Raw genomic sequence first — 24000 nt, 5'->3', positions numbered from 1 at the left:
GCCAACTGTGTACCATACTGATGTATGTTTAAGAAAATGTTCCCCATTGTTAACTGCTAGTCATGGAATGGGTGTCATGACATTTTCATTGAACTGTACTGAACTTTGCTCTGCCCAAGTACTAAATACAAACAAGTAAGTAATTAGATATGTAAGTATGTAAGTAAGTAAATAAAGGTGAGTTGTTATAATGTGTTATGATGGCCTCTTGTGCAATCATGCTTGAACACCAGAATTACCCATTTCCATTGCAATACCGCTTCATGTTCTATATTCACATGTAAGTACATTCATTAGTTTGCATTTCCTAAGAAAGTACAGTTGTGTACACTTACCATAAATGTAGACGTTCAAGTGTATTCACTACTGCAGTCATCACACTTGGGTTATCTTGCCAGCAGGTAGCCCTCAGTCGGCCTGAATACCAGAGACTTAGTATTTCTGAGGCGGTTGCTGTCGCTCCAGGACTGACGTCAGGTCGTCAGGGGTATAGAAACAGGCATCCGATGCCATTACATCAGTTTTTCTTGCCGCAAATGTCAGGATCCCCCCAATAGGGAGCTAAGTTATTGTGGGAAAATCACCAGCAGTAAAAAGTAAATACCAATACCAATACCCCTGTAAGGGGTGAGCAATGTACACAGAGAGGAGAGAGAGAAAGAGAGAAAGAGAGAGAGAGAGAGAGAGAGGGGCTGGAGGGAGGGAAACCAAGACTGCAACAGTGAATACACTCGAACATCTACATTTATGGTAAGTGTACACAACTGTACTGTTCTTTGTGTTTCACTGTTGCAGTCCTCACACTTGGGTTGATTCCCAAAGCTGAAGAATGGGTGGAGGCTGTCAAGAAGAGTTTGGGTTGGCTAGTATGCCCTGCAGGACTGCTGTTGCAAAACCCACTCTGGATTTGGAAAATATAGGCAGGTGATAATGCTTGGTGAATGTGCGTACAGAACGCCAGGTAGCAGCTTCCAGAATGTCCCTGGTATGGACTCCCCTGAGGAACGCTGTAGAGGTAGAGGTTGCTCTAGTGGAATGTGTTCTGCCCCCTAAGGGGTTGGTTTCCCAAGGTGTTTGTAGCAGAAATGGATAGAGTGTGCTATCCATTTGGAAATTGTCTGTTTTGAGATAGCCTTGCCCTCTGCCCCTGGTGCAAAACTGAGAAGTAAGTGGTGAGATTTCCTGAAGGGCTTAGTCCTATCCAGGTAGAATCTGAGCTGTCTGTGCATGTCTAAGGAGTGCAGGTACCTTTCCCCTTTATTTTGAGGATTAGGGAAGAATGTTGGCAAATGGATAGATTGGTTGAGAGCTACACTGGACACCACCACCTTAGGCATAAAGGAAAGGTTAGTCCTGAGGGAGACCTTGTCAGCATGAAAAATAATGAAGGGTTCCACAGCCATAAGTGTTTGTTGCTCAGACACTCTTCTAGCTGAAGTGATGGCCAGAAGCAAGGCTGTTTTCCAAGAGAGGAATTTTAACTCTGCTGATGCTGCACGCTCAAATGGAGGTAGCGTGAGCTTTTCCAGTACAAAGTTAAGGTCCCAGGCAGGGGTAGGTGTTCTCCTTGGTGGCCTTAAGTTGGTTGCCCCTCTCAAGAACTGTTTGATGAGAGGGTGAGAGAAGAGAGCTGACTCAGTGTTGTAATAAGCCAAGATGGCAGAGGCATGGATCTGAATGGAGGAGAAGGATAGACCTCTGTGGAGTAGATCTGCTAGGTAATCCAGGATTAGAGGTAGGGAGGGCAGTGCTGTGTCCTCTCCTTTACATTGAATCCAGGAGCAATACCTTTTCCACTAATCAGCATAGGATTTCCTTGTACTGGGTCTTCTGGCTTCAAGGATGACATCCACCACCTGGTTGCTTAGGCTGGTCACTGGGGGAGAATTCAAGGAATAAGCCAGGCTGCAAGATTCAGGGTTTGCAGTTGCGGATGCAAGATCTGTCCCCCCTGCTGTGTGAGGAGGGTCAGGCTGTAGGGTAGGTGCCAGGGTGGCACTGGTGACAGGCTGCACAGTAGTGGGTACCAGTGCTGGCATGGCCAGTCCGGAGAAATCAGGATTGTCCTTGATCTGTCCTGTCTTATGTTGAGCAAAATTCTTGAGAGAAGGGGCAGAGGGGGAAATGCATAGATCGAGCGGTTTACCTACTGGAAGGATAGGACATCCACTTTCCAGGCATTGCTGTGAGGTGTCCTGTTGCAGAATTTGTTGAGATGGTGATTGCAGGGGGAGGCAAAGAGATCCACATCTGGGGTCCCCCATTTCTGGGTCAGATGGCTGAAGGTGGTGTGCTCTAATTGCCACTCATGTGGGTTTAGGAGAATTCTGCTTAAGTCGTCTACCAGTGAGTTTTGTTTGCCTGGCAGGAATTGAGCTTGCAGATGGACCTGCATGTCCAGGGCCATGTTCCACAGGCCCATGTCTAGTCTTCAGAGTGGGTAAGGGTGGGATCCCCCCTGTTTGTTGATATACCACATAACTGTGATGTTGTCTGTTTTTATTAGCAGGGGTCCTGATGAGAGGAGGGATCTGAAAGCTGTTAGAGCGTGCTGAACAGCAAGCATTTCTTTTTGGTTGATGTGCAGATGAATATGTCTTGGCCTCTAGTGGCCCTGAATGCACTTGTCATCCAGGTGTGCCCCCCAGGCATAGTCTGATGCATCAGTGGTTAGGGTCTGGGTGGCATGGGATTGACTAAAGGGAAGTCCCTTGTTGTGGTTGCATGCTGCTGCCCACCAAAGAAACTCTGTCCTTAGACAAGGTATGATAGCAATAACAGTTTCCAGGTCCTAAGAATGGTGGCACCAAAGACTTTTTAAGTACCATTGAAGTTTCCTCATATGCAGTCTGGCATATGGAATTAGTAGGAAGGAAGAGGCCATGAACCCTAGGGCCTACAGGATTTTCCTTGCAGACAGCTGGGTTCTGGTGCCCATTTGAGTGAAGTAGCCTGTCAGATAGGCTTCTTTTTCTGTAGTAAGGAATGCCACCTGGGATGCTGTGTCTAAGCTTGCTCCCAGGAATACAATCTTTTGACTGCAGACTAGTTTTGATTTCTTTTCATTGATAGTGTACCCCAGGGAGGTTAGAAGGTTCTTTACAAATGTCAGGTGCTGCAACAGCATTTCCTGACTGTCTGCCTGAATCAGGCAATTGTCCAAGTATGGGTACATTTGAATTTTTCTTTGTCTGCATTGGGCAATGGCTGGAGCCAGGCATTTTGTGAATACTCTGGGAGCAGTGGATAAGCCAAAGAAAGGGAAGTGCAGAGAACTGATAATGCATAGATCCTGCCCTGAAGCATAGGTATTTCCTGCATGAGTCCCTGATAGGGATGCGCAGATAGGCTTCTTTTAGGTCTAGGGTGGCTAACTAGGCATCTTTGGTCAACATGGGAAGCAACTGCTGAAGGGTGACTATTTTGAATTTTGGTACCACCAGGAAGGTGTTTAGAATGGATAGATCTAGGATTGGGTGCCAAGTGCCCTCTTTCCTGGGTACCAGGAAAAGCCTGGAATAGAACCCTTGACCTATCTGTTCTGCAGGAACAGGTTGAATTCCCCTTATGGAAAGCAGGGATTGAACTTGGTTTGTGCCTCTGCCCACTGGTGTGGAGGAATATTTGGGAACCCTTTTGGGGTTGGCAGTGAGTGGAAGAAAAAGTTGTACCCCTGGGATACAATGTTGAGGACCCATCGGTCATCGATGATGGTAGTCCAGTTTTTTGCATGATGGGCAAGTTTTCCTCCTAGGGCCATGAGCAGTTGGGCAGAGATGGGGAGAGGAGTTGAGAAGTCATTGTGAATTCTTTCCATAAGGGGGTGGCTTAGCACTTCCTGCTTTTGAAGTGGAGGCACTCCATTGCTTAGATCTCTGCACACCCACAGATTGTAGTCTGGGTGGTCTGTTTCCCCTGGGTCTTGTATGAGATGGTCTTGAGGAGGCTGGAAAGGACCAATGCTTTGAGGGGCAATGCCTACTAAATCTAGGAGGCTCTACTTGCAAGATATCTTAGACTGTCTGCATAAATTTAGCTTTTTCTTCCATCCTTTTAAGAACCTCTTCTGCTTTGGTGCCAAACAGATTGTCCTTGTTCAAAGGAGCATCTAGTAATTTTTATTTGACATGGTCTGGCAGTGTCTGCTCCTTAAGTCATGCATGCCTTCTCAGTACAGAACCAGTGACTGCAGCCCTGCAAGATGCTTCTAGGATGTCAAAGCATAATTGCAAAGTATGCTTGCTGACTTGGCCTGCAGAAGGCATAATCTCTTGTAATTCCTTATTTTCTGCACAGTCTGTAAAGGTAGCTAATTTTTGCTTAATAAGTTCCATAATAAGTTTCTGGTACTTCAGCATGTGAAACTGGCAATTCAATGCCCTAATGGCGAGAGTTGCAGAGGTGTATATTTGTTTACCCCATCTGTCTAAAGCTCTGGAATCCCTGTCCAAAGGGGTGGGATTCTTAGCTGTAGTTGCTTTGATACCTTTAGGCCCCTGGGAGATGATCTCTGGGTCAGCAGTAGGATTTTTGAAAAAGAATTTGTGAGTCAGGAACTCTGTAGTACCTGGCTGGTTTCCTAGGAGCAGGGGGTAAAGTATCAGGAGTTAGACTGGATTCCATAAAGACATCATCCACAACATCCAGAACTGGGGGTATAGCTAAAGGTCTATATTGTGGCAAATCTAGAAATTCTCTGAGTCTCTTTTTGGACTGAGGATAGTCTTGGCATTCTCAGTGGAAATGCTCTCCTAAAGTATGCAAGGTTTCAACAAAAGAACAATCCTCTGGAGGAGAAGCAGAGGGGATGGATTCCACTGCATCTGAATCCTCATAAGCAGATAAAGGCATGTCTTCATAATCAGATACCTCAGAGTCGTCGGACTCTTGGTCTGTTAAAGCTGCTGGGGACATGTTTCTTTTTCTCTTAGCAGGGGAAGGCTGACTTCTCCCAATCAGCATAATAAGGTTTTCTGCCATTTTAAGCATTTGGTGTTGTGGCAAGGAAGCAGATGATTGAGGTTGGGTCATCATTTTTTTTAGGCGTAGTTCGTACTCTTGGCCTTAGAAACTTGGTACGTTTAGACAGAACTGAAGATACGAAAGAAGTCATTGGTTTGTGTCGAATATCGGTAGAGCAAAGAACTTCCTCAGAAGCCAGTACCTGCTCAGCGGCTCTGAACCCATCCAAGGTAGAGACATCCACAGGTTCTATAGTCGAAGAAGAGTCTTGCTGCATACTGGACTCCGAATGGGTCTCGGTAGTGGCCTGTGAATCCATTGAAGCGGGCATCAAGGGCTGTGAAAGCGCCTCAATGAGTACTAGTGAACTGGTGACTAGCTTAATGAAAGTGTCATCAGCAGTCTTGAACCTGTGCAGTCTGTCTCTGTCTTTATCGTTTCGTTTTTTCAGAAGATCCATAGTCAGATGGCTTACAGTAGCCATTTTGGAATACGGAGATAGAGAGGGAAAATATTTAGCGACAATAAGAGCCCGGCGACTAATAGTTCAGGCATTAAACAAAGCACAAAACCGACAGTGAGGTACATCGTAGTCGGGTCTATATTAAAAGCCCATAAGGACTAAAGATCGAGTGCATGTACATCAACACATAAAGGTCGTTGTACATAAAAAGCGAAACATTAAAACAGTGAAATCCGAAACACCAAACTAGTTCCGTCATCAGAATGCGCCACACAGGTAAGTAAAAAATAACACTAAATAATTAATTTAACATGCTTTTATTAGCTACCCCTACCTAAATATACCAACTCCGAGACCACACTACTGTGGGGAAAAGGATATATTTCCTTATCCCCACCATCACACTGCTGACCAGGAAACACATTTGGCGTTTCAAAGTTTGCTGTTTTAGTGTTTCACTGTTTATGTACATCGACCATTATGTGTCGATCTACATACATTTGATCTATAGTCCTTTCGGGCTTTTAATATAGACCCGTTGTGGTCTGGGCCTAAACAGGTGATGCAGTAAGAATGGAAATCTCAGTGTCGTATTTGTTTTCCACAGGCGAGACAATTGTTAACTTTTTCTGATATTGGTTAGAGCAAGAAAAAAGGATCCCCAACGAGGTACTTAGCTTTAGAAGACTTTAGAAGACTTCAGGATGATTCAATTCAGAAATGAAAAGAGCAAGAAAAAAGGATCCCCAACGAGGTACTTAGCTTTAGAAGACTTTAGAAGACTTCAGGATGATTCAATTCAGAAATGAAAACTCAGGTAGCGGCCGACCGGCACTTGTGCGAACTGTTTCTTCTTTGGGATCCTCGGCAAAAAAGACTGATGTAATGGCATCGGCTGCCTGTTTTTATACCCCTGACGACCTGACATCAGTCCTGGAGGGACAGCAACCTATGCAGAAATACTAAGTCTCTGGTATTCGGGCCGACTGAGGGCTACCTGCAGGCAAGATAACCCAAGTGTGATGACTGCAACAGTGAAACACGAAGAACATCAGTAATTCCCAGATATTCACTTTAATAGACTTTCTGTAATCACAACACTTTTCACCCAATGGCTCCCTATTGAAATGTCAGCACTCAAAATGCCACGTTCTGGCATGCTAAAAAAAAACAAAAAAACTGAAAACACACCAGAAGAGCAAATCTTGAAGATCACTCTTTTCCTTTAAACTTCTCCTGCATCTCTAGCCTCTGAATTTATATATACCAACTCCAACAGCATCATGCTTCAAAGGAAAGGGAATATCTTGATAAATGAAATAAATCTCAGATTTACTATATATAAGTCCGTTTTTTTAGTCACTTAATCTCTGTGTTTTGGGACTCTCGGTAGTGAGTCCAAACATTTCACATGCTTACCTCTCCCCAGCACATTTTTAGTTCCATTTTTTTCATTCATTCAAAGTAAAATCTGTGTGGCCCTCATAGGACTTACAATAGTGACCTTAAGACGACCCTCGGGAGAGTCTTCTTTTGGATTTGCTGGTGTAAAAGCATTCTGTTCCCATAACTTCATTTACTATATGGACAGTCATGGGGTTTGAAATCTGCCATAGCTAAAAAAACAGTCTGACATTTTTTTAGGGGGTATAGCTAATCTGTTACCTTTATTCAGTCATGGTTGAAAGTTTGCTCCTGAGATAAAATGCCAGTCAGTTATATTATCACTATCCAATAATGCCTGCACACCAACAAGCCTCCCCTATGATACTAGTCAATTCATTCTTCACACTGGGTGCTTCTTAATGAGAGTGACAGGGGGCTCAAGCTCATCACACAAGCAGCTAAGGTTGTACATGTGCCTTGTTGGCATCTTGCAATGACCAAGCATATTTCTGAAGAAGCATCCCCAACACAGCTTACTAATACATGCTAATACATGCTAACCCTTACCCTCTCCCTTCCTCTAACCCTAACTTTATACTATTTCTTACAAAAAAGACCTTTCTGTAACACTGCTGCTACATAAAACAGTTGGAAACAGACTACATACAACAAAATACATGCGCAATACATGCATGTATCCCCTTACCTAGCCATTATTCTTTAGCACCATTCCTAACTACCTTTCTCCCTCCCATACTGCTTTGCACTACAGTCATTCATAGTCAGACTCCTCCCTAACAGCACCTATCTATTCTGCATTCTATCTTCTACTTTTCCCAAATAAACCCTCACTTCTTCCTATTTTAGCTACATGTTCATACTCCAGCTTTTTAAACCCCTCTACTCTTTACATTCCAGGGAAGATACTACGGCAACATAACTCTCTTTCCTCATAGAAAATACTTCTTTCCTACCTACCCTCATCCAGCTTTCAGACTCCACCAACACTAAATATTCTTCTGCCCAGCAACTTCCTTTTCCTTCTTGGTCCCCCCTTCCCCACTACCTGCTAACTATAACATACAAATCCCTTTACTTAATCATGCTACTCTTCAGCTTTTCCTGTACCCGTCTTCTCAGTCTGGGTCATCTGTCATCCTAGCATGACCCTAGAATAGATCTCAACATCTCTCCAACTCTGTCTCAACCACCTATTTATACTTCCTCCCAACAATCTCCACACATCGCACCAAACCTATTTAATGACGTCCCTCATCTTTACTCCAAATACAGAGTGATTAGCTCCATTTCAATTCAAACCAAAACAAAATTAAGTGGAAAATACTCACCAAAAAAGAAAATGTCAGTAATTCCCCAGTATACTACAATCCTTCTTGGAGGAGACATTCACCCTAATCCTGACCCCCACCTATCACAATGAGCATCAAAACAATGTTCTTCCACACTCCAGTCTAACCCTATAAGGGTCAACCGCCCACCCAAGGTAATCCAACGTTTGCTGCCATAAATGTTAGAAGCATAAGAAATAAAACTTCTGAACTGCATGTCTGGATTACCCAGCATAAGACTAGTATTCTCACTGTAACTGAAGCTTGGTTTAAACCTAGAAGAAACAACTCTGAAATTATGCCTTCTGACTGTAACATGTAATGACTGTGTCAAGAGAAAAGGTAGTGGTATTGCCTTAATATTTCCCAGCAACTTCCACATTTCCCCTTACAGCAAACCAATGCCAAAATTCAATTCAGCAGAGCTTCTTATTACTTTCCTGAAATTAAACAATTACAAACAAATATGTATTACTGTTCTTTGCATCCATATGTGTGACAATACAGCTATTCTGGAAGATATCCAACACTGGATAGCCATAGCAATTCCATAAGAAAAAATGCTACTAGCTAATGTCATTTGGTTCTAACACCCCTACGTCTCACATGATCTTATTTGATCTCACATAACTAATTAATACATACTGTTAATAAAGCTAGAGATAACAGCAAACTAGTCTCCTCCTTATTTAAGACAAACTGTGTTGAAGGTTTTAGACAAGTCTAGAAATAAGAAGACTAGTTTGTCATTCATCATCATCATCATCATCATCATCATCATTAGCCCCCTTTTTCCCATTTGTTTTTCTACTTGGGGTCGGGGTATTGTGTTAACTATCGCCAACTCTCTTGATTCAGTGCCACACTCCTGCCTTCTTTAACACTCATGCTTGACTGTCGCAGGTCTTCTTTCACAAAATCCATCCACCTCTTTGCTGGGCATTCTCACTTCCTCTTACCTTCTTCCTGTCTGTCCCAACTCTTCCTCATCAAATTGTCTTCTGTTTTTCTGCACATGTCCAAACCACTGTAATTTGTTCTCTTTGATCTTTTCTGCAATTGGACCTACTTTGACTTCTGTTCTTATGTCCTCATTTCTTCATCTGTCCCACAGTGTGCATCCTACTACCCTTCCCAGGCATTTCATTTCCATCGCCTCTAGCTTCTTCACCTGTTCTGCCTTTACTGCCCAGGTTTTTGTGCCATACAGTAGTACTGGTCGCACCACTGTCTTTTATACCTTACTTCTCTGCTTCTTTGGCATTCTTCTGTTATAGACTACACCTGACACTCTATGCCATTTAGCTGCAGCCCCTCTGAGTCTAGCTTTGACCTCTTCATTCAGACTTCCCTTCTCCTCAACCACCCCTCCAGATATTTGAAGCTGTTTACCTTTTCCACTGTCTTCCCTTCTATCTCTATTCTCAACTTCCTCTGATTTCCCCAATTTGCTGCCATTACCACCATCTTATCTGTGCTTAGTTTCATCCCCTGTGCCTTCAGTTTTGCATTCCATTCTCCTATCCTTCTTTGCTGAAGCTCTAGCTCAGAGTCTGCCTTTGATACCACATCATCTACATATGGCAACTTTGTTGATCTGTTCCCTCTGACCTGTTTCCTAATGTAGTCCATCACCAGTATGAACAGCAGTGGGCTCAGAGCTGAACTCTAGTGTACACCCATTCCCACTGGGAACTCCTCTATGAGGCAGAACACTGTTCGTACCTGAGTCATTGGGTCCTTAGGCATAGCCTGCACTAATTCTACCAATGTTTCTGGGACTTCAAACCACCACAGTACTGCCCAGATCAGCTGTCTTGGGACCTTGTCATATGCGTTCCCCAAGTCTAGGAATGCCCAGTTGGACTCTCTCCTCATCTCTAGTTTCTTCTCAAGTATCTGTCTCACTGCAAACATTGAGTCAGTTGTGCTGCATCCTGATCTGAATCCAAACTGCTCATCTCTCATCTTACATTGTACTACCCTGCGTATCAGTTTATCAATCACCCTGTCCAGAACTTTCATGCAATGTGATAGGTGTTTGATGCCATTATTTCCAGATTTATTAACAGTATCTATATAGGTTAGAAGGGCAGTGCTACTACTATGGGAAGGGTGGAAGCCATGTTGTGTGGGAATAGTTTAGTAATTTTTTTTAATACATTTTTTCAAGCATTTTGGAGAAGGGGATCATGCTGCTATATGTCTAAAGATCATAATGTCTGTTGAATTTCCTCCTTTGTGCAGATGGAAGTGTGTAACATTTCCCCCTTCAAATGTCCTAATTACGTCTCTCTCAGCCACCCTTCTATGGTTCAAAAGTTACCTGTCCAACAGTTATCAGTCAGTAAAATGGCACTTCACCCTCTCTTCATACCTCCCACTCATCACCGTCAGAGCCCGATCATGGAAAATGGGGCCATAGGTAGGGTAATTGATTGGAACCACACACAAACATACACACACACACACACACACACACACACACACACACACACACACACACACACACACACACACACACACACACACACACAGCACACAGCTTTTCCAGTGTCCCATTACTTGGCTATCTCTCCCCAGTTACTGTAAACACTGTTCAAACCTGTTAGCTTGCATACTATTTTCTATTTTTCTTTTTTACTTCTGCAGTGATAGCAGATGTTTGGATTTAATTTAAAACTTTTTTCAAATGTTATAGCACAAGCACTGATAGACATTTGCTAAACAAAACAATATGGTCTCACAATGAAAATAGACTTAGCGTTAACAGTAAATGTCTCTGCCCTTGAAACCTCACATTCATCAAAACGGCATTGAAACCCGCACTCATAGAAAATGCATCTGGCTGGTGGTGGATTAAGTTTACCTTCAGGTTATTTTCAAACCATAGGCTCCTTGCACACATTTTAAGACCATGCATACATGCATGTGTTCTTTAATTCACCTTTCTGATTGCATTAAATTATATTCCTTGTATAATATGGCACCACTTGTTAGAGTGTGTTTTAAATCTTTAGTTTTAAACATTTTCCCCATAAGCAATATAACAAAATGCATGAACCAATAATGACAAAACTGCCCATTTCAGAACATTTCATCCATAAAAGGCCACTCAAACTTCTGTCATTACAATCCACGAATATCAGTCAGCATGCACAGTCTCTGCATAAGTTAAGTCATCTGAATAATTGCACATTAAAGAGATCTATAACTAATAAAGAGGTTGCTACTAGAAAACAAATTTATATTTCAATGCTTCATATACAAATTCAGTGCCTGCATGCCTCTTAACCTCTCAATGGTTGGGGGTGGGAGGTTGGCATAATGGTTAAGGTATTTGCCTTATAAACCAAAGGTGCAGGGTTTGATTCTCACTTGGAGTAATTGGCTAGGCTTAAAAATGTCCCACAAAGGCAGTTAGCCTAGTATTAATATATGAACCTATGAACCTATGCAAGACGTCTGGACAAAGCCAGAAATAATGGGGGACGAAGAACCAAAAATATGGACAGATTTTAAGTATTGCTCCTATAAACTTAGAAAGTTGCTAGAATAAAAGGTTTTGAATTATTATGCATTTTCCAAAAATATGAAGACTGAAACTCAAATGTCCGTCATTATTTAGTATTATTTAGTTACTTTAATCCTCACTGGTTTGCCAGGAAAAACACAAATTTTAGAAGGAACAGACTAAAAATGAGTCAAACATCTGGGCATTCTGTGAAAATCTGGACCATACCTATCAAGTGTACCTCATTATGAGGAATGCACCTCATTTGGGGTCTTAAAATATTCATGTTCGTCAAAGTTCTACATTGAAAGGCTCTGACACACATTCTGTGTTATGAATTTTTTAACTAATATCCATGGTAAATACAAATTAATCATGTCAATTCATTAAAATAACTTTTTTATAAGTAAAACCAGCATATTTTAACCATTCTATTACCTTCCTAGTTGAAGATGTTAGTATGCCATTAGTATGTGTTCCACATTTTGCCCATTTGTTCCACATTATGAGGGCTTGTGTTCCTCATTTTGGGGATGGAAGGTTGAGAGCTATGATCTGGACAGTTGAGAGGTATGCCTGCTGCCCTTGAAGAATAAATTGCCTGTGTTACACTAAAAAATGGTAAGCTGGTAATATTGCAATAGGGAATGGATGACAAAATGACAACATATTTACAAGGCATCTCACATTCAAAGGAGGACACACTCAGGAATGCAGCACCTCCACCCCTCCTAAAACTCATTCACTAAAATGGAGCTCAGGAAGTTTGCACTGTAACTTCCAATGGGTGTAGCATAAACTTTTGACAGAATCAAATGATATCCTCACATTTCAAACAAATGTTCATATCTCTGGAACCATAGGGACTATGAAAGAAGTATAAATGGTGAACTCTTAAGCACAAGCTGTTTTTATAGTAGTAGTATTCTTTAGGTTCTAGGTCTTAAACTGAATTTTATAGGACACAGTAAACACAGCAACTATTACGTTTGTAATATTTTGCAAACAATTTACAATATCTCAACAACCACACATGTTACACACATACTGTCAGCAGCATTTTATTCATCTAGCTGAGAGCTTTCATATGAGGCTAAGGAGTTCTGTCTGTGTTACTTGGTTGTTGAAATATTTGCAACAATATGAAAATTATATATATGTAAACTAATATCATAAAAACAACAGCTAATATTTATTTATCTGCACTAGACAGAGGTCAAATATTAAATAGTTCAGTTTGCCATTGTGTCAGCTTTAAAATGAATTTTTTTAAACCGTGTACATAGCATGGTTTTGGACTTATTGATGCAAATATGAACAAGCAATATTTGACTTCTAGAAGCATCAGTAGGAGGTAACTGCAGATGCACCTGGAGGTGTCACTCACATATAATGAGTTAAAGTGCAACATAGTATCAGCAATCCATCTACATGCTGTAGGAGTAGAACCCACAGCTTTCTGCATAAAAAACAAATATGCTACATATTGCACTAACATTGCTTTTAAAAACTCTAGCAGAAAGAGTGATGACCATTTCCTAAGAAAAACAGTTGCACATTGAAAACAGCAGCACTAAACTTTTCTTCCCTTGACGCTCACAATTCCTTGAACATGCATTGAAGTTTCCAATTCCTTGAAAATGCACTAAAACTCATAGTCTGGTAGTTGGTATAGACCATTCAGACTCTTGTCATCTTTATCCAAGGTACACAGTAAATTAAACTGCCAGCCATCCCTAACTAGGACATTTCACACATACACTTTCCAGTAACAACAAGAACAGTCATGTGTTTAAATTCTGCATTCAGAATATAAGAAGCAATCAACAGCAGGTCTGTGTTGTGTGATGATGCGAGCAACAGCAGGTGTGTGTGTGCACAAACAATGTAAACTGCATGCAGAGGGTGCTCTTAAAGATGAATGCCCTTAAAGAAGACATAATCCTTTTTTTTAATTAAAAAGTAAGTACTGTGGCAACCCCCTCCCCCATAGGCAGTAGGCCCTTCCCAGCCAGCAGGCCCTAGGCAACAGCCTAAGACATTCAGTTGTGGATCCAGCTCTGACCACCAGTGTACCACAAGGATCTATCCTTGGTCCCCTACTCTTTAACATTCAAACCAGCATCCTCCACATATCCACACAACAGACCTCTGTAATAAAGTATGTAAATGACTCCACACTAGTTTGCACATCTGACAACATGACACACCTCCAGAAAATTACTCAGGAAATTTTAACAGCCACTGAAACATCACTTTGTAACTCACAGCTAAACAGCTAACTACTATTTTTCCCCAATCCCCCTTGTGAAGACTGGTAGAGAAGAGTGAAGGCTGCCAGCCTACCCAGATAGAATTGTACAGATAATTTTGTCATTTGTAAATATAAATGTAAACTACAGGCTTGTTGTCTTAAATGTAAATAAAGTACAGGTCACCGCTGAATAATTCTTTGTGGAATCTCCTTTATAAAAGTAAGCGCTTTCGGAATAATCCTTCATCAGACATAATTCAAAGTAACAAAAGCAGCCATATTTAAAACACAGATCATCCAATCACTTACTCCTAAAAGCCCGCTTTTTTTGTAAAGCAGGTTTAATTGGTAAAACATCGTTAAGACCAGGTGGTCTATGTGCTCTTAAATCTACTATCCACTTGGATTCAGCTAATGCTGTTCTATGTTGAATATCCCCCCCCCCTCTCATTAGTGGCAATATTAACAATGCATCTGAACTTAAAAGTGTGTGTGGGATTAATCTCTATATGTCTGAATAAAGCATTGCTCACTTGACATGTTCTAATATTACTAATATGCTGTAAAATCCGAACCTTCAGCATGTTATTTGTCATACCTACATAAAAACTTTCACATTGTTCACAATTGGCCATATATACTAAGTGTTTTGTCCTGCAAGTAGCCCTCCCTTTAAATATAAAAGTTTGTGTCTTATCAGGATGTTTATATTCAGTGTCGCTATTAATATATTGACAAGCCTTACAGTTGCCACAAGGATATGTGCCTGCTCTAATATCTATTGTAGGTCTCTTATTCAAATATGTCTCCTTACATAACAGGTCCTTGAGATTGTTGTTTCTCCTATAGTTAAACATGGGACGTTCTGCCACTACGTCCTTAAGACTAATATCACTTCTTAGGATATTCCAATTGTTCTGAACTATATTACATATGTCTTTAATGTTACTACCATACGTAAAAAGTATTTTAGGTTGTTCCTTCCTGCTACTACATAATCCTGTATCTATTTGTCTACCAATAACAGGGCCTTGCATCCATGGCCTATTCTTTGTCTTCCTATGTAGAGCATTGTTACCAACCACCTTACTAACCATGTTCCTCTCATAGCCCCTATCCAAAAAATGTCCACTCAGCCTGGAAAGTTCCTCATCACAGTAAGTATCTTCAGAACATACCCTAGATATCCTACCCACTTGGCTCTTGACAATATTGGGAAAGATATGCCTCGGGTGCATGCTGTCATAGGATAACAATGCATTTTGCCAACATTGTTTCCTATACAATTTCGAGGTGAAACCAAGGTTACTCTGTTCCACACAAACATCCAGGAACTCTATCTGAGTAAAAGAAGTTTTGGCACTAAAGGTCAAAAAAGTAGTGGTGGTGTGGAGAAAAGCTAAAAAGCTCTCAAAGGTAGAAGTATCCCCATCCCACAAAATAAAAACGTCATCCACAAATCTGACATACAAAACTATGTACTTATTCCATTCCTGATTATTAAGAATTTCCTTGGTTTCCCATTTGGACATAACCAAATTTGCATATGTGTTAGCACATGGGGTGCCCATAGCTACCCCCTGTGCTTGTCTGTATATGGATCCTGGTCCCACAAAGACATTGTTGTTCAATACCAAAGCTAGTAAATTCTCCACAACCAGTCGCTTATGCTCAGTTGCTCCCAATCTACTTATTACTTCACCCACTGCTGTTATCCCATATTGTTGTTCAATAACAGTAAATAAACTGTTGACATCAAGTGTGGCCATCAATAATCCACCATGTTTGGACTTGGTGGCCGCTGCTAATAGCCCTAAGAAATGCCCTGTGTCTCTTAGAATGTTATCTATCAGTTCTAAATATGGTTTAAGTATAAACTCCAACCATATAGAAATATTCTCAGTGACCCACCCTCTCCCCGAGACAATGGGTCTGAGTGGTGGGTCTGTCAATGATTTATGTATTTTGGGCATGGCCTTAAAAACAGGCGTAATTGGTTTATCTACCTTGAGGAACTCATAGACTTCTTGTTCTAACAAACCCCTCTCTAATAAATTGTTTAACTGGCTATGTACATTATCTATAATCATTCTAACTTGTAAAGGGTTAATGGCTACATATGCTCCATCTAAAGTCAGTGTGTCTAGCAATTTCCTTTCATACCAACATGTATCTAATACAACGATGGCTCCCCCCTTATCAGCCATCTTAATAGTGATTTCTTTCTTATCCATGAGGCCATGTAAAGCAGTCCTTTGTATCGGTGTAAGATTATAATATCTATAAGCACTTCTCTCCTCAAAATATTTGAAAAGGTCATTCTCACAAGCGTTCATGAACAAGTTAAGTGTTGGTGTAAAATTAGGAGCAAATGTGCTAGGTGTCCTAGGACCCATGGCTCCATGGGTTTGGTTATTAAAAATCAATTTTAACATCACGCTCCTACAGAACAACATCAAGTCAAATATAATATCACTATATACGCACTTATTGCTAGGAACAAAGGTCAAGCCCTTGTTTAAAATCTCTAGCTCATCGGTACTCAACACATATTGAGATAAATTATATACAATGCCATCAGACATACTGTTAGTCAATGTAAAGTCCTCCGACGCTTGTCTGCGTTTCTGTCCTCGCTTAGGGACCTCTTGCCTGCTCCTTTCCTCCGCACCGGTGCCGGTAGATTCCCCAAAAAATGCAGAGCCCCTGCATATGTTTTTGGCCGGGCCCCTGTATCATTGTGGTGAATACTCTCATTTGCTGTCACCACTATGGAGCTGGAAAGGCCCCCTGGAATCCATATATGTTCTTCCGGCTGTGGAATATGTGTTTCGCTATTTGGAGAAACACTGTTGGAATGTGAAGCCAGGATATCGTTATTGCTGGGGGTAGTAGTAACTGTCCCATTGCCTGTGAGCTTGTTGGTCGTTCCTTCCCCAAAATTGCTGATAGTACAGAATGGACTATCAGTAGAACCCCTCATATCAGCTCCATTTTAGTTTAACGAGGTGGACAATGTCGGTATGTGGTCAACTGTATTGAAGGCCAACGTTGTGCTTGCCTCTGTGTGTACCGCTGACCCTGTCTCTGTAGCTCGTATAGCGTCCGAACGTGTTGTCATCATCACTGAGGGACGTCTAGTTGTTTCAGTTGCTCGTTCTTTGAAAGAGCTTCTTTAGATAATTGTAGCATAACAGTAGAAATTCTTTCTACTAGTATGGAGTATATGAAGTTATTGATCAAGTTTTTTTCACCAGAATTGGCGGCTTTGAAGCAAGAAGTAACATCATTATTTTCGCGATTACAGACTGATTTTCCAGACAGCAAAAGTAAAGAAAGAATTTCTACTGTTATGCTACAATTATCTAAAGAAGCTGATAAACTTAAAGATGTCAAATTAGGTAAAATCAGGAGGGACCACTCCGATTTTACCCATGGTAACATCTTTGTCTGGCCCAGATTCAAAGAACGAGCAACTGAAACAACTAGACGTCCCTCAGTGATGATGACAACACGTTCGGACGCTATACGAGCTACAGAGACAGGGTCAGCGGTACACACAGAGGCAAGCACAATGTTGGCCATCGATACAGTTGACCACATACCGACATTGTCCACCTCGTTAAACCAAAATGGAGCCGATATGAGGGGTTCTACTGATAGTCCATTCTGTACTATCAGCAATTTTGGGGAAGGAACGACCAACAAGCTCACAGGCAATGGGACAGTTACTACTACCCCCAGCAATAACGATATCCTGGCTTCGCATTCCAACAGTGTTTCTCCAAATAGCGAAACACATATTCCACAGCCGGAAGAACATATACGGATTCCAGGGGGCCTTTCCAGCTCCATAGTGGTGACAGCAAATGAGAGTATTCACCACAATGATACAGGGGCCCGGCCAAAAACATATGCAGGGGCTCTGCATTTTTTGGGGAATCTACCGGCACCGGTGCGGAGGAAAGGAGCAGGCAAGAGGTCCCTAAGCGAGGACAGAAACGCAGACAAGCGTCGGAGGACTTTACATTGACTAACAGTATGTCTGATGGCATTGTATATAATTTATCTCAACATGTGTTGAGTACCGATGAGCTAGAGATTTTAAACAAGGGCTTGACCTTTGTTCCTAGCAATAAGTGCGTATATAGTGATATTATATTTGACTTGATGTTGTTCTGTAGGAGCGTGATGTTAAAATTGATTTTTAATAACCAAACCCATGGAGCCATGGGTCCTAGGACACCTAGCACATTTGCTCCTAATTTTACACCAACACTTAACTTGTTCATGAACGCTTGTGAGAATGACCTTTTCAAATATTTTGAGGAGAGAAGTGCTTATAGATATTATAATCTTACACCGATACAAAGGACTGCTTTACATGGCCTCATGGATAAGAAAGAAATCACTATTAAGATAGCTGATAAGGGGGGAGCCATCGTTGTATTAGATACATGTTGGTATGAAAGGAAATTGCTAGACACACTGACTTTAGATGGAGCATATGTAGCCATTAACCCTTTACAAGTTAGAATGATTATAGATAATGTACATAGCCAGTTAAACAATTTATTAGAGAGGGGTTTGTTAGAACAAGAAGTCTATGAGTTCCTCAAGGTAGATAAACCAATTACGCCTGTTTTTAAGGCCATGCCCAAAATACATAAATCATTGACAGACCCACCACTCAGACCCATTGTCTCGGGGAGAGGGTGGGTCACTGAGAATATTTCTATATGGTTGGAGTTTATACTTAAACCATATTTAGAACAGATAGATAACATTCTAAGAGACACAGGGCATTTCTTAGGGCTATTAGCAGCGGCCACCAAGTCCAAACATGGTGGATTATTGATGGCCGCACTTGATGTCAACAGTTTGTTTACTGTTATTGAACAACAATATGGGATAACAGCAGTGGGTGAAGTAATAAGTAGATTGGGAGCAACTGAGCATAAGCGACTGGTTGTGGAGAATTTACTAGCTTTGGTATTGAACAACAATGTCTTTGTGGGACCAGGGTCCATATACAGACAAGCACAGGGGGTAGCTATGGGCACCCCCTGTGCTAACACATATGCAAATTTGGTTATGTCCAAATGGGAAACCAAGGAAATTCTTAATAATCAGGAATGGAATAAGTACATAGTTTTGTATGTCAGATTTGTGGATGACATTTTTATTTTGTGGGATGGGGATACTTCTACCTTTGAGAGCTTTTTAGCTTTTCTCCACACCACCACTACTTTTTTGACCTTTAGTGCCAAAACTTCTTTTACTCAGATAGAGTTCCTGGATGTTTGTGTGGAACAGAGTAACCTTGGTTTCACCTCGAAATTGTATAGGAAACAATGTTGGCAAAATGCATTGTTATCCTATGACAGCATGCACCCGAGGCATATCTTTCCCAATATTGTCAAGAGCCAAGTGGGTAGGATATCTAGGGTATGTTCTGAAGATACTTACTGTGATGAGGAACTTTCCAGTCTGAGTGGACATTTTTTGGATAGGGGCTATGAGAGGAACATGGTTAGTAAGGTGGTTGGTAACAATGCTCTACATAGGAAGACAAAGAATAGGCCATGGATGCAAGGCCCTGTTATTGGTAGACAAATAGATACAGGATTATGTAGTAGCAGGAAGGAACAACCTAAAATACTTTTGCATGGTAGTAACATTAAAGACATATGTAATATAGTTCAGAACAATTGGAATATCCTAAGAAGTGATATTAGTCTTAAGGACGTAGTGGCAGAACGTCCCATGTTTAACTATAGGAGAAACAACAATCTCAAGGACCTGTTATGTAAGGAGACATATTTGAATAAGAGACCTACAATAGATATTAGAGCAGGCACATATCCTTGTGGCAACTGTAAGGCTTGTCAATATATTAATAGCGACACTGAATATAAACATCCTGATAAGACACAAACTTTTATATTTAAAGGGAGGGCTACTTGCAGGACAAAACACTTAGTATATATGGCCAATTGTGAACAATGTGAAAGTTTTTATGTAGGTATGACAAATAACATGCTGAAGGTTCGGATTTTACAGCATATTAGTAATATTAGAACATGTCAAGTGAGCAATGCTTTATTCAGACATATAGAGATTAATCCCACACACACTTTTAAGTTCAGATGCATTGTTAATATTGCCACTAATGAGAGAGGGGGGGGGGATATTCAACATAGAACAGCATTAGCTGAATCCAAGTGGATAGTAGATTTAAGAGCACATAGACCACCTGGTCTTAACGATGTTTTTCCAATTAAACCTGCTTTACAAAAAAGGCGGGCTTTTAGGAGTAAGTGATTGGATGATCTGTGTTTTAAATATGGCTGCTTTTGTTACTTTGAATTATGTCTGATGAAGGATTATTCCGAAAGCGCTTACTTTTATAAAGGAGATTCCACAAAGAATTATTCAGCGGTGACCTGTACTTTATTTTCCGTATTTATCTGGTTTGGTACAACAGGTCTTTAGCATAACTTGTTATTTTTGCTTGTGCTTTAAATGTAAATAAATGCTGTTTCAACAATGTGGTAACATTGCCATCTGCTGTAAGGAAAACTAAGTCAAGCATTTCAAATATTTCTTTTGAAGTTAAAATTATTTCAAATCTCTCCTTTGATCAGTAGAGCTCAGAGTCAACCTGTCTGAGCTAGCACATTCTTTCTATTGTTTTAACTTAAGGAATAATTACTAGAGTGTACATGTGAAATGTATTTTATCGGTTTAGCTTCCTAAGCAGGTGTTAGCTTTCTAAATAATGTACCCTGTTGGCCTGGGAACTCTAGGCTAAGTGTCAAAGAAATGATGTAATGGAAACGAACTGAGAATGGTGTAATCTGGGAGGGCCCAGCAGAAATGTTTGTTAGTGATTTTAAAAACTATTGCTCAGAGAGAGACTGTGAGCATTTTTTTCTTATGTCCAACCTACAGCTCTGCCTGTTGTCTTAAGTAAGTTATCTTAGAAGTGTGTTTTCTTGTAGAAATAGCTAGGACTATAAAGATTAGACTGTGTTTTTCTGTTATCTCAGAACTGTACTACTGAATTATTTTAAGTTTCTGTGTGATCTCTGAACTCTTGAATAGCACTGTGGTGTAATAGTATTGTCTTGTGTTTTTAGTATTTATTATTACATATTTTTGAACCCTTTTCAACTGTGGCTGGTTTATGTAGAGCTAAATTAAGCTCTAGAGTACATTGCATGCTTATAAGTGATCCTGTAATAAGCCCTTCCAATAAGCCTTGATTGCTTAGTTACACTGTTATTTGATAACAATATTGCACAATAATAATTGGACACCCTTTTAAGGGCCTTTGGGTAGCCAATAATTATTAGCTGGCAGTAGCAGGCATTCCTACCGTATAGTCTGGGTATAGGGGCACAGCTGGAGAATCTGTGTCAGCCTTTCCTAGGAGTGTCTGTGAAGTTGTATAAATACTTATCTCAAAGTGTGTGTGTGTGTGTGTAAGTGTGTGTGTGTGCGTGTGTGTGTGTGTGTGTGTGTGTGTGTGTGTGTGTGTGTGTGTGTGTGTGTGTGTGTGTGTGTGTGTGTGTGTGTGTGTATGTGTTTGTGTATGAGACTTTATCATTGTGAGTCACCTTGCAATCAATTGTAGTCATGGATCTAGCAACATTATCACATCCAATATTGGCACCATGTATGTGGGATGATGATACAAGGAAGGGCTGTGTTCGAGTAAAAAAGAAGAAAAGGGATTTAAGGATCTAATAAATACAACCATGAACCAAAGCATACCTCTCAACTGTCCAGATTTCTGCCTTATATTTTTGATCTGTACCTCATAAAAGTAGTGCTTTTCTGGCAAATCGCTGACGATTGAACTCATGAAATAATTACATCCATTTGAGTTTCAGACTTTATATCCTTCAGAAAATGCATGCTAACATAAAATCTGTTATTACTGCAAGTTTACAGGACCAATATTTAAAATCTTTCCCTATTTTGGGGCCTTTGCTCCATGATTATTTTAGGCTACGTTCAGATTTACTGCACTAAGAGGTTGAGAGGTATGAACCAGACTGACATGGCAGCAATCATGAGGCAAGTATGATAACTGAAACACCAACATGCTGATACTTTGTCTTTATAAATACTTATTAGATCACATTAGAAGTTATCTATCTAGTTCTAGAGGCCTTAAACAAAAACAGAACAAGGTAAGGGGAACAGGAATGGTAAGAAAAGACCGGACAAGACAGGGACATGAATCCCAATTGTGAGAGAACAGCAGCAAAGCAGATAAGGGACAGTATTTCTATGCAGAAATAGTGGTATAGAATTAAAATGCACTGGTATGGAAAGACTGAGTCAACAAATGGATTGCAACACATATTTCTGTAGATGCGCAGGAGCAATAGATAATCATCTAGTCTAATTTTATTCTCACTGTGCAAATTATGACCGTAAACTTCACTATAAACAAAAGTTTACTTTGAAATGTGCCTTAGCAAGGCTGTTAAAGTGAGTTTCACCTGTGGCAGGATAATAACAGGTATGAGTGAAACACATTCCTCCAGGCTTGTAGCAGTGAAGTCATGCTAGAATTATATCTGCACTCTTTTGTAATAATTTCTCACATCAAAAAAAGGGGATGCTTTTCTAGGCAGTGGGTATATATGTAAGAAGCAAAGAAGCCTGTTTCTAAACTATATTGCATCTATTTGTTTATAACATAAATGAGGTAAGCCATGGGGCTTCCTGTATTTTGATCTAGTCCAGTTCTTTAAAATCTGATTAGGTGCATCATCCAACTAAAATGATAATAGCACATTCGGTTCCCTATCACGCTGTCGCAGACACATGTTGTCAAATGCATGTTTGTTGAACAGTAAAGATCGAAAAGGCAAAATAGCGAAGTGGCATTTCAGAGAATTCTTTCCCTGGGAAAGAATTTGTTTGCCCGCTTTTGCTACTTTGCCTTTTTGGCACTGTAGTGCAATCTCAGAGTTGGTATATTTAAGTAGGGGGGTGTGGGAGGCACAGCCCCCCCATGTCAGGGGTGGTGGGTGTAAAGCCCCCCCACATTAAGTATTGTTTTACTGTTTTTTTTTTTTGTTTCGGAACAGCAATTGTTTTCCATTTGAAAATAATCGCTGTTCTGAAGTTTCGATGTTGTAAGCTTTAGCTTACATGGGGTCGATTATCTGTCGTTCACTCTTCTGAGCATGCAATATGATAATATAGATCCGCACATTCTAGCATACCTTACTTTGTATAAGTAAATGTAAAATATAAGCAGGTAGAACCAAACTGTTGTATTAGTGAGAATTTGCTTTTATTGTTTCTGAATTATCACTTCATTTGATTTTGTTGGCTAAATTTCAAACTTAATTTTTTGTACAATTTGCAAAGTTAGACAGTGATTTATTCTGTTTATTCAGATGTGTAATTTAGCCTTCTTTTTTATAATGTTTTAATGACATGAGAACAATCTGGGACACTGCCAGAAGTTCATTGATGCGAGGTTGTTAACACTTCATCTGTTATAAATAAAGGCCCTCTAGAATGTCATCCTCTGGAGGAGATACCTAATAACTATGAACCTGTTATCAGTTTGCCATGCATTCCCTATTGCAATATTACCAGCTTACAGTACCATTTTTAATGTAACATAGCCAATTTATTCTTCAAGTGCAACAGGCACTTTATTTGCAGATGAAACAATGAAATATAAAGATTTGCTTGCAAGCAGCAACCTCTTAGTTAATTGCAGATCTCTTTAATGTGGAATTATTTAGATGACTTTTACTTTTGCAGGGATTGAGTATATTTATTGATATTGCTGGATTGTAATGACAGAAGTGTGAATAGACTTTTATGATGGAAATGTTCTGAAATGGGCAGTTTTGTCATTATTGGTTTATACATTTTGTTTCATTGCTTACTGGAAAATGTTCAAAACAATAAATTTAAAACAAGCTCTAACAAGTGTGCTGTATTATACAAGGAATATAATTTAATACAATCAGGAAGGTGAATCAAATAGCACATATATGTTTGCATGGTCCTTTTAATTTTTGTTTTGCCA

The sequence above is a fragment of the Protopterus annectens genome, chromosome 10.part0 (assembly GCF_019279795.1).
Source record: "Protopterus annectens isolate FY-2018-M chromosome 10.part0, PAN1.0, whole genome shotgun sequence".
In the NCBI taxonomy this organism is placed as follows: Eukaryota; Metazoa; Chordata; order Ceratodontiformes; family Protopteridae; genus Protopterus; species Protopterus annectens.
The sequence above is the reverse complement of the archived record's forward strand: the minus strand, read 5'-3'. Positions refer to the sequence as shown.